Here is a 12,759-nt window from a genome sequence, read left to right as displayed (position 1 = left end):
CCAATTTTGTTAACCTTTAATAAATCATTTGTTTAGCACAAATTATTGGAAATATAATGAATGTATTAAAATATTGACAATCTAGTGCATACTAAATTAAACTGAGGGCTGTTCATTCAAAATTAAATTCTCAATGCCGACCCTAAATGATAAACCGTCAGGGATTATATGCCAGGTGCAAAGTAGCCATTGATCATCAATCAATTGAATATTAATTGAATGAACAATTTGAGGTTAGCTATACATTATTAATGACATTGTTTTTAAAAATTATTCACAGTTTAAGCAAATCATATTAACTAAATGTTCAAATTCTAACATAATATGAATTAACCACTGAACATATATCATTAATCATATAGTCCTTCAAGTATCTTTTAATTTATGTATCTACCAAACTACAAAACAATTTTTAATTAATTAATTGCATAAAATTAAGTAACTTTATTTTTCTCATTACCTTTTGACTCAATAAACCAACAGTATTTGTACGAGGTCATGGTATAATAATCATAGAGACTTGTTCCTCATGATTTTTAATATACAAATTCGTTTTTTATTTACATAGTACGCCAGGGAGTCCATGCGAAATTTTTTTTTACAGCTTTTACCAACCATGTTGGCCAGTTAAAGTTTACGGCCAAGCGAACTACCTTCCAACAACACGTGACATTTTTCATGCAAATTTATACAACCATACAGTTTACGCACAAGGGGGAAGAATTATTTTCTGCCACGTGGCCATCCGAGGCCATTTTTTTCCTCTTGCGATTAGGGCAGTTAGGAATAATCACGAGATCGGTGCCAAGAAATACCATGTACGACGTCAAAACGGATACAATATTTACTATGCTATGGACTTTTTAAATGATGCTTCGTTAGCATTCCGATTTGTTTTTCTAAACGTTTACAGAAATCATAAAAGTATTTGTTTAGTGAAGTACGGGTTGATGTCTAAGATGATTTTCTCGTCGTTTGGCTTTTTATAGTGCTCTGACAAGTCGAGTACGTACCTGGTAGTAAAAACGAAACTGAAAAAAGTGAAATATCTCTGACCGACCAAACCAGCGAGATCCGTGGACCAGGATGGTCGAAGATCAAATTGTAGGGGTGTGACCTCACAAACCTCAACAAAAGCCCTTACAAATTAACCTCATTCTTCTTTTCTTGTTTTAGATATGAAAATTTCAAATATAAGTAAAGGCAATCTTTCAAAATTTCAAGAATCAAACATGGTTTGAAAAATTCTAATGGAATTGTTGCTAATATTTACTTTAATTTCGTAAATAATAATGTTGTTGGCAACTCCCCTTAAGACTATACAGTGTATAATGTAAATATATAAATAACCTCAAATTATGAGATGTATATTTCATTTATACAGGTAGTAATAAAAAAATAATCTGACCTATAAGGTAAATCAATCCTCTTATAAACATTTCAAAATGAGAAATTATCAGCTTGACGATTGGTGTAACATACATTAATGTTTGCATTTGCATGATTATTCTTCACCTAATCTTCAACCTGCATTTTGTCCTCAGAAGAATGGTCAATGTAGACTTGAAACGTCAAGAAATGAGAAGAGAATTGTTTTAGTTCCCTTCTCGACCTACATATACACCCGGATGAATTAACTAAAACGAATTAATTTATAAGATCGTCTTAATTAAAAATAAGAATTACAAGCACTTATAAATTCAAACAAAGAGTAGTACAGGTTCATCTCTTTAGCCCAATTATTTATTGTATTGTATTTTTTTAATTTTCTTTAACGAGGATTTGCAACAGCAGAGGTCACATCAATCCTCAGAGTGTTGGTGTTTTCGCAAAAAGCCCTTTTGTAAGATGTTGGATTTGAATGCAGCGAAGATTCGAACTTGGGACCTTTACCTAAAAGTAGTGAGCGCCGTGTCAACGCCTAAGTTGCCCAGTGGAAATACTTCCTCACACTGAAAGCTCATCGTTAGTATAGGTCTCTTTTCCTTCAATCTTGGAGGATTTTCTGGCAGGGCTGGAAGTGATAATTGTCGTACTAGTATATTACTTTGTGGATTTTCTCAGTGATTGATCTTTTTGATCTTTTTTTTTTTACAGTCGTTTTGATGAAGTCATTTACAAACGGATGTCAAGGTCGTCATGAATAGTATGTTTTGAAACATGAAAAAAAGTATTTATTATTTAAATTTGACCGTGAATTTTTGACTGAATAGATTGAAGATGTTGGGAATGGGAATCCACGGTTGAGCCCACACTTCACAACCGTACGGCCAGAGAGTCATATCTTGTAAATTTGTTTTCTATGTCTAATTTTGATGAAAATTGAAATAGCATTTTTTTAATTTATAACGTCGTTTGTTTATCGTCTTTTCGGCCTTATGTGGAGATTCCAAGCAAGCGTTTATCAGTGAAAAATCCAAGATAACGAACAAGATCCGTGATAGGCAATGGGGTACCATTTATGCTTACTTGGGGACAAAAACATTTACGCAAGGTATTTTATCTGCACGCTTTTCGTTAAATTTATATTCATTCTCCATTTTGTTAACCACACTGTTAATCCATTCATATGTTGAAATGTTAATACATGTACGAATATCTGCACTGTATATTGAAAATAGAAATGGGCCAAGTGTGCTTCCATGAGGAACACCCGCCCTGATTCGTACATGAGGTGAAAGTTCAGTTCTTTGACGGACTCGGCAAAATATATCATGAACTCAGTATGAGGTAGAACGCTCAAGGGAGGATTTTCTTTGGTTTTCAAGGCAAGCCTGAGTGCCAGACTCGATCGAATGTAAATCAAAGAGACACCTACAAATTGCTTTTTTATTCAAAGAAAGAGGCGATATTGTCACCAACAAGATGCAGCTGTTGAGCTGACTGAAATGAGTAGAATGCAAACTGATGATCGGGAATAACATTATAATTTTCAATTATAGACAATCAACTTCGGAGAAAGACTTTTTCTGAAATTTTGGCAAAGAGATAGCAATTTAATTGGTAAAAGTTTTTAATGTGTCACAATGAACAGTTTAAAAAAACTAGTCAGAGAGGTGTTTAGTCTACGGGTTGTTGAAGATTTGTGCATTTACATCAGATCGGACTGAATTTAATTTATGATTTATTTAGGGGCAAAACACGACAGTGTTTGTTATATATATTTACATAAAAACGTTTTGTGTAAAATAAATTTGTGCAATCTTTAGCCAAAAAAATTGTGGATTATGTGCTGTTCCAAACAAAGCTAATAATATGATCAAGAATGAGCAAATTAGAAATTAGCCAGTCACTACTAGTAAATAAATCATTGTGATCAAACGTACGATAAATACGTATTAATTCTATGAAATATATCGAAACGGTGATGAGGTTGATGCTAGATGTTAGGTTGCTCATTTGAATTGGCATGTTTTCTTTCTATCTGCTCTATATCAAAATTCCTAGTAGCCAAATCAATTCATGATTTTTGTTCATAGAAAAACGCTACGATTAAATGTATGGTAAATGCTCACAGCAATCCAACTCCAACAGACGAAGGTCTACAGTTGATTCAAGAAATCATGATTAAATATTATATATGGTTGTTGGAGAGGAAAATAAAGTTATTAGCGAGAATGGTCTGGGTTCCACCCCACCCCGAGGAATATGGCGTACTCTGGGGTGGGTGTGAAGTCTGGAGAGTAAAAGTAAATTATTAGAGAGCATGTAGTGGGTTTGACTCAGCTCGAGGAATATCGAGTACTCTGATTGCATGTGACCAGAGTTGTATGCTTGTGTCGGGTGGTGATGTATATATATGTATTGTTAGTTTTCTGTGTATTCTAAACTTGACAATCTGAGATACTAATGGAAGGCTTGCAGTTGAGGATTATCGACTTAGTTTTCATACAAAAGCAGTCAGTAAAACATCGGCACTCAGCTCGCCTCAGTGATATTTCTGACGCGTTGTCACATCACAATATTTGGGTTTCGACCATTTTAAAATAAGATGCTAATCTACATTTTAACAAGCCTAGATTGCAAAAACAGCTTCTTAATATTCTTCCGTTTTCTATGTTGCCATAACTTACGAAATTCATGATCCATAAAAGTCAGAAATTATTGCAAATGAGCAAGTTTAATCGACATGTCTTGGAATACCGTCAGTGAACGACGAGTCTAGTATAATTCTGGTATTATTTCAAATTTTCAATTTTAACATGAAAAGTAAAAGGTTTTTGCAAGATTATCAGCTTATCTGCTTAATAAATTACTTGCTGTGGTTTTATTTTATGTTTAAAATTGCATTTGACTTCAGCTACCCTGCGAAACGATCCGGTTCGCCAGCGGTGGCCACTTCCCTTTGAATTTCATGTATATTTTAAAGCCGAGCCCGATACGCGAAAATTTCCAAATCAAATTTCTAACGGTATCCCTGCGAATTGCAAATTGGAGATAACGGTGAGTAGGAAAATAGGGTAGTTCACCACTGATCTATAAAAGCAGCCTAGTTTTCTTCGTTGCTTCAAAGGAACGCTTATTGTTCAAAGCACCGTGTTAACTGCGCTTATTTACTACTGGATCTTGGTTAAAGGGGCAAGCAAATAATAATTAATTTAGTACAATGCAATAGTAAAATATAGTTGGAAAATTGGCATCTACAAGCTAGCTAAATTCCCTGGTGGTACCACACATTAAAATATGATTGAAATCATACCGCCATTAGGTTACAGAGCAACACTCTTTAACGTATTTCAAGATTCATAGTATTCTTCCCCCTAGGAAGAGGTGATCGCCTGAAGGAGCAAAATTTGTACTCTATAGGGTGCATGGTACAACCATAATTCCAGCCATCTGGAACGTTCTTGAATTTTTTGTCAGGAAGTATGAAGAAATCATGAAGGTATGGTAAAAAAGGATACTAGGAAGCGGGGTTTGCTCTCCTCCCCCAGGCTCTGCAGCCTTTTGGCTTATTTTACCTTCCTAGTTCCTTAGTTCAGTGCAATAGACTCAATCCTTCTCCTTAGAAGTATCAGGTCATTGACTGTCGCTGCTGCAATTTGATTCCCTAAGTTTTGTCCGTACGTTAGGTTAAATATCCATTGAGCTGTTGCTTCGAATTCGTAGATGATACGAGTGGCTGTTTCTTCCTCCTTATTACATAATCTGCAAATGGGATCATCGTTGTACATGCCCATGTTGTGTAGATGTTTTCTCAGTTGCCAGTGACCGGTTAGTAGTCTTATCACTCCTCTGAGTTTGGCCCTCTCCAATTGCAGCAATTCTTTTGCCAGTCTTGGTGAGAGTTGTTTCAGTTTACTATGTCTAGCACTACTAGAGTTTATCCACTTCTCCTTTTATTTTGTTTGGATCCATTCTGCGATGGAGGATTCTATATTTGTTTTTGTTATCCCAAGTATAGGTTCAGTACCTATGTATGGTCTTGCAGATCATCCTCTGGCCAGACTGTCTGCTTTGTCGTTACCCAAAATTCCCCTGTGCCCTGTCACCCAAGATATCATCAGGTTGTTGTGTTTCCCCAGGTTTTGGAGATTTTGGATGCATTCACTGACTAATTTTGATGTGATTCTTTTAAATGCTAATGCTTTAATGGCTGCTTGGCTATCAGATCTTATGAGGATTTTTTGTCAGTGTAACCTCTTTTAAGATTTTCCAGGGCACAAGCATTGATGGCATATATTTCTGCTTGAAGGATCGAAGTGTACTTCCTTAATGAGTTTGACTGCTCATATTTGGGGCTTGTGCAGTACATGCCCGATCCGGTTCCTTCGTTTGTTTTGGAGCCATCTGTATACCATATCTGATGCTCTCCTGTGTTCTTCCTTAGTCCGTTGAGACTTTATAGGAAGTTGAGAAGAATGTTTCCGGGATCATATAATCAGTCCCCATTTCTAATAATGGGTGTCTGATTTTGTTAATTATGGTTGTATGCCCGAATTGTTTAGTTCCTTTCCAATTTAAATGTTTCTGGAGCCTAAGTGAGCTTTTCCTAGCCTCTCCTCGTATGAATATTTCCAATGGAGGTTTAGCAGAGTTTCTAATGCATTTGTAGGGGTTGTTTTCATTGCCCCTGTGATACATAGGTTTGCTAGTCTTTGTATGTTGCCTAATGTTTGGCTAGCTACTTTTTGTTGAGCTTTGTTCCATCAGATTAGTGATCCATAGGTTATTCTGGGTCTTATTACTGCCGTGTATAGCCAATAGGCCATTTTCGGTTTTAACTCCCAAGATTTGCCTAGGGTCCTTCTTGTAGAATCATAAAGGTACTACGAATTAAAATTATACTGACTGGGTTTTTAGTTCCAAATTGTAATTAAATATGTACAATATGCAATTTCTGTAGAAACCTGTCAAAAATTCATTGGCCAAAAAAGAGTTTAGTATGAAGGAGAGTAATTAGGACCGGGTGAATGGAGTACGACAACCACGACCTTGGAATTTATTTCTACTTTAAAGTGTGCATTAGAATTTAGTTAAAATATAACTTGCTATTTAATAAAGCCAAGTGACTCTTATTCGAAATCGGTAGAAATTTTTTTAATGAAACGTATATCAATTTTGTCGATGTAGCATGTTTCCAAGCGAAGTTCACCTTGCTGGTAAACTCGCAAGGAACTTTTCTACATTATGTTTTCACTTTCCCTAACTTGAAATTTTGCATTTCTAAGTGAATATTTTAGAACCAAATCTAGTTCGACTTATAGTCGACGATCACTTTTGTGCGGTCTGTGTCGTCGAGCTTCGCTGTTCACTACATACTTTAGGTTTACACTCCCTTTTCTGATTTTTTCGAACCAACTTCACAAAATCTGAACGTAAAAATAAAAGTACTTGTACTTGACATGATTAAACGATGGCGAAGGATTGATACCAATGTGTTTGAAGACAGATTCACCCACCCTATCTTTCCAATTTTCACCATAATGTTATTGGACAAGAAAATTAATATAATTATTACTTGTGATATAAAGCCTTTTGTCATTTATTATTTACTTATTGGCTTTTTTTTGACGAGGGATTGCAACAGCAGAGGTGATATAAACCCTCAGGGTGCCGGTGTTTTTGAAAAAAGCCCATTTGTAAGTATGACGGGTTCGACTGCAGGGGCGCTGGATTCGAACCCTGGACCTTTACCTTACAGTGATGAGCTCCGTGTCAAAGCCTAAACCGTTGCGGCCACCGACGCCCCCTTGACGTTATTGATTTAAAACATTTCTTAAAATTATATTATGTTTGAAATCAATAATGATATTATAACATATATCCTACCAAATTATTGGTTTGAAGCATAAACCCCTCTTAGTATGAAAGCTTATGATTTAGAAGTTTAAATTCTTGCTACCAGTTGAGTTTTAATTACAGCCAATTTCAGAAACAATTTTGCTGGCAAACCAAATGCGCATAAACAAACAAATCTATGCCAAATCTAAAGTGTATTATCTAAACAGTTTGAACAAATCGGCTAATTTTCTGTTGGAACAGCAATTCACAGAAATTATCACGAACTAGAAGCTCATAGTCCTGCTTACTCTCAAGTCGGCCAATATAAACATAAGTTTTTTAAGTTTACAATTTTGATTCTAACATTTATGAAGAGTTCAAATTTTATCGAGACTGATTTACAATCAGTAAATTTTCTGATGGATGGAACTTGCTCATATAAGACTATTTACCCATCCCGTGTCGTTATAAAATTGAAAACTTTTGAAGTTTACAAATTTGAACTTAAATATAATGATTAAAAAAAGACCTTATTTTTGTGAAGCATTTTTCCATAATTATTATCAACTCTAGCTTTACAAACATATTTATTTAATTCCAAGTTAATAAATATTAAGCTGAATTGTTTAATAATTTTGACCATTGATTTTCAATGTCTTAAGTTAATTCAATCTCATTTCTTCGAGATAGCTGATGTTACATTGCAATTTAAAAAAAATATAATAGGCTTTTAATGTAATACCGATAACCTAGAGGCTAAAAATGTGTATTTATTCCAAGGACAATGAAAAATATTAAGCTAAAATGATAAATAGTGAAAAATATTGAATGTAAATTTTTAATGTTGGATTATGTGGTCTCTGGTGGTTAGGTGGAACTAGACTTAAGTAATTGACACACGTGTACAAGGCATGTACTCGGGAATTCTTGGTGAAGAGGTTCATGTGCCACATGGTTCAAACATGTCATTCTTATACCAGACATAAACGGATTTTATCACCGCATAATTCCAAGTAACCAAAGCCAACCTTTACAAAGTGGATGGGATTTGATTTAAATTCAGTACCTTAACGAATGAACGCACGAAATTTTGTGAACACTGACAAAACGTCATTACAAACTTGGTCAAATTGAAGTTGGCACACGTCTCAAGAAGTTATTAAAGAAGTTCTTCATTTAATTGAAATGATATATGTTCTATATTGCTCGCATATTTCGCATTATATGTTCTGATATTTCAACTGGAGTTTTCTAAGCATTACACGGGCAATCAATAAGAACACCATTAATAAAATGAAAATCAATGAAAATTCAAAGTTAAAAAGTTCAATTTTTAAATAAAATTATTCATTCAATTATAATTATTATTAATCATTCTGGTAATATTAGCAAGTATTGCCCATAAGCGATAAGCATCACGATCATCTTAGCCTTTAGCACAATTACTGGCATGTTCCCACAGGGAAAAGACAGTGTTTTCGGTTAATGAAATGATTCATTACGTTCAAAAGCTATAAACTATGAAGTGTGACCACAAATCTTCAGAATCAGGTTTAGGAATAGTAAATCAGAAGTTGTTCATTAAGTTAAGTTGCTGTTAAGTTCATTTCTCAATTCTAGTCAAACATACTTGATCGATCATCATCATTCAACGTATCTTCAGTGTTTAAGGTTGACAATCGCGTCAATGTGCTTTTCTCTGTTTTTGTTTGCTTTCCTTTAATGGGAGGAATCTGAAGATGGCGAAGAGAATCACACGTCGGACCAAACCGAAAAAAAAGACCAAATGAAACTACTTCATTACTCAGCAGACCTCAAGCAGAAATCTTAAAATTTACTTATGCATATAGCCTATCCACATTCGCAGCTCGGAGCAATTCCAGGTTTTATGTAATTTACAACAAATTACCAATATGCTTCTAGAATCACCTATCTAGGGCGTTACCAGTCCAGGGTCAGACCTCGGTTTTATCTATGCCAACCCACCACGGTTGCGCTCAAGTGGCTATCAACGGCTAGCCGCCAAGGCAATGAATTCCCAGACCTAAACCCATTCATATTCTCATTCTCAAATACAGTAGTTGATAACATCCATCACCTTTTACACCTATTATATAACTAATCTGATTGAGGGTGTTTCGGTACTGAATATTCCGCCATTGGTCCTCTCATCCCAGATTCACGCCAATAAATACACTCACTCTCGACACACGCTAGGAAGTATCAGTTTTATATACAATGAAACAACCCTGTTTCCTTCAAAAATCGGAACAGGAGAACCTAGATACCCGCTACCATGCTCAAGTATAATTCTCATATTGGATGGCATTCCTACGCATTCTCTACCAACGGATGAAACCAAGGAATTCCACCCTTCAAGTAGGTAGGACATATCGAGTAACCTTTATCTAATGATATAAGCCTAGGAACACAATTACAAACAAATCCTGCTCATATGTCCAAACATATTAATAGTGGTAATTATTGTTATCTTTATTCAAGTTTTCTATTAAAGCTTTATTTTAGTTTCTGTGCAGATACATTACGTTACAGTTTAACAATGAAATAAACATCGAAGAAAGAATTACCAATAATTAAGAATAAATAAACCAAATATAAATTGGTTCTTAGTTTACTGGTATTAAACATTTGGCATGTATTCTTCCGCAAGAGGTAAATTTTTAAAATGTTGAAAGTTGTGTAATAAATGTAAGAACAAAATTTCGCATTAATGATTTTTCATTTCCAAAAAGTAGAAAAATACACCTTCAAAGAAAAACCAAATGAATCTAAAGAAGTATATGAAAAAATTAGAATTAACTGGCTTTTAATTTTTACTTGGTCCTTGGTTGTATTTAGACAGTTGGTATTTGTGAGAGAGTAACTTATTTTAACAATACCATATTTTGCGCAAATTTCTTGAAATACTGTTTTATTTAATGAGATTATATAGGCTAATGAGACAATATGGTTTATAAATCAACCTTCAGTTTTCTGGACTTTCAAGAAAGAAAGGTCACTATCATTTAGTACTTTAATTAGTTTTTGATTATTAAATAAAGTATTTGTTATAATTTCAATTTTTTTATAATGTACTTCATGTAGTTTCTAAGATCTTAGCAGGTGACTAAAATTAGTAATTTCTAGGAGGAATAATATATTAAAATTTATTCAGCGACATGAAGCCTCATTTGCAATGATATATGATTAATAAATATCATTATAATGTTTATTATGTATCATGGATTTTTTTTGTTATGATGTTATGATTTTTATGTTACTGTCTCACTACATTTATAATTTGCGTTTTTTTTTTAACTTTTCCGTGTTTTTTATTTTTTTACAATTAAATTTTTTGGACTTTTTTCTCCCACACCAACTATCTGCGATACATTCTTAAAAAAAGAACAACTAAAAGAACAACAAACAAGTATTAACAAAGGATATTGGTATATTACTATTTTATAACTTAAAAAAAAAATAAAACTTACTTTATTTACATTAAAAAGTAAGCTTTATATAAAAAAGTGGAAAATACTAATATCCTTTGTTAATACTTATGTTTTTTTTTTAAAGAAGATATAGAGTTGCTGTTGATGGGAGAAAATCCCTGACGTCCAAAACTTAATTTTAAAAAAAAGTGTGTGGTGATTAGTGACCGTTAAGCGATATTTATTTAGAAATCATGAGATGCGGTCTGGTGTAATGTGGGTTTCAGAATATTACATTTTGGATGTGAAAAAGTGAATTTATACAATGCAAAATATATATATAAATATTTTTTAATCAAAGTATTTCTAATGTAAACAATGTTTGTAAATCCCAGGCCCTGAAGATGATCTCAATACAGATCGAAACGTTGGCACGATAAAGAAAATGTTTTTCTGAAACCCACATCACACCAGACCGCATCTCACGATTTCTAAATAAATAAATTTAAAAAAGTTATAAAAACAAAATTATAAGTAATTACTATATATAATATTTTATTATTTTATTATTATTATTACAAAACCCCACAGTTAATATTTTAGAAACTTAGTAATGTTTCATCGGATGGAGCGACAATACTCCATCGCCCGCCCACCAGCGCTTGGTCAACAAAAATTCGATGACATCAGCGAGAATTGGAGAAAAGCCACAGATGTTTAAATTTTATTCGCGAAGTCGGCCAATATTTGAAACTAATTTTAATCTTCAGGTTTCGAAGTCGGTTTTCTCAGCCCTCGCGGAGTCGGAAAAGTTGTGCAACATGCCGACCGAGATTAGAAAAACACGTCGTCGCGTCATTTCCGTGAAGCCAATAATCTTCAATAAATATATTTAAAAAAATGCATATCCCTTGATGTTTCAAAGAACAATTATTGCCACAATGAGAGAACGAGTTTGGAATGCGGTGTACGGTGGGGAGGTTCTATCAAAAATGGCACGTGTAGTATTTCCGTACTGATTTGAAAAGATTAATCAATGCGGGTTTTGCAAATTTTATAATTACAAACTTATATTTTACACAATTTTCAAAATTTAAGTCACATCTGCTTGTTGATAAGTTGATTACGATTGTTATATCCAACGGAGCCGTATTTCTGTCAATCAGTTTGGAATAACATGTTGAGGAAAGCTTTGAACATATAGTTTATGTTTTAGCATAGTCATTCTTATTGTAGTAATAGGAATATTGCAAGAAATGGAATATAATAATTAGGTAAAATTGAAGAGAGAATACATTTATAATGTACTGCTAAGTAGAAAAATTATATCCCGGAAAACAGATCTAACAATATTTCGTTATTGAAATTTTGGTTTCATTTGCTCGAAAATATTGATATTATTATTATAGAGTAATTTTAGTAGATTGTTGAAGGTTTAGGATATAAATTTGTAGTTTGTAATGTTTATTGAATTTGATAGTAAGAAAAGGCACTTACCAAAGCGTAGTTAATCCTTTGAACTCGGGAGCCTACAACAAACAAAAAAAACTTATAACACACTGAAAAAGAGATCTGAAAACACTGAAAATTTGAAATTATGAATGGATGAAATTCGCGAAATGGAAAGAAGCGAAACGAGACTGAACGCCGTCGATGGCAACGTGTTCTTCGGAGGGGGAGCCGCGGATCGCCTGGTGGGGGATCGGGCTGACCGTTATGTGCAATGTGCATAAAATGCATTCGCCTGGCGCAAGGTCGGCCACGGCTGCATATAGGCCACTGATACAATGCAGTTTGCGCCAATTCATAAATTACGCCCAGGGTCCGACGAGAGACGTTGCCGGCTCACGTCACTTCTACAAATCACACATCGGAAACCATTTCGATGTGGCATTTGATTTTAATTATCGATCATAGTTGAACTGAACAAAAACTTACACTCTTGATATATTGAAAAAAGGTAAACCACACTCTTGTGTTGGTTGACATTCGGGCATCTTTTGGGCCAAACCACCCTTCTGTGTCCAAGTATATGCAAAAGGTTGCTCCATCTCTCCCACCTAATTTAAGCCATTCCTTGGTTTCATATAAAGCTCGAATAGTA

General features: G+C 34.2%; 1 protein-coding gene across 1 annotated transcript in view; it reads right to left on the bottom strand.

Annotated features, from left to right (window-relative positions):
- LOC106667693 (cytoplasmic FMR1-interacting protein) overlaps positions 1-12,306 on the bottom strand; it is a 133,859-nt gene extending 121,553 nt beyond the window's left edge. Inside the window, exon 1 of the mRNA XM_024229122.1 lies at positions 12,153-12,306. The gene's annotated coding sequence lies outside the window, so the exon portion shown is untranslated. The remainder of the gene's footprint in view (positions 1-12,152) is intronic.
- Between the last annotated feature and the right edge of the window lie 453 nt (positions 12,307-12,759).

Source organism: Cimex lectularius, unplaced genomic scaffold, assembly GCF_000648675.2.
Source record: "Cimex lectularius strain Harlan isolate CLEC.00 unplaced genomic scaffold, Clec_2.1 scaffold200, whole genome shotgun sequence".
Classification (NCBI taxonomy): Eukaryota; Metazoa; Arthropoda; class Insecta; order Hemiptera; family Cimicidae; genus Cimex; species Cimex lectularius.
Note: the sequence above shows the minus strand (reverse complement) of the source record. Positions and strands in the feature narration are given on the sequence as shown.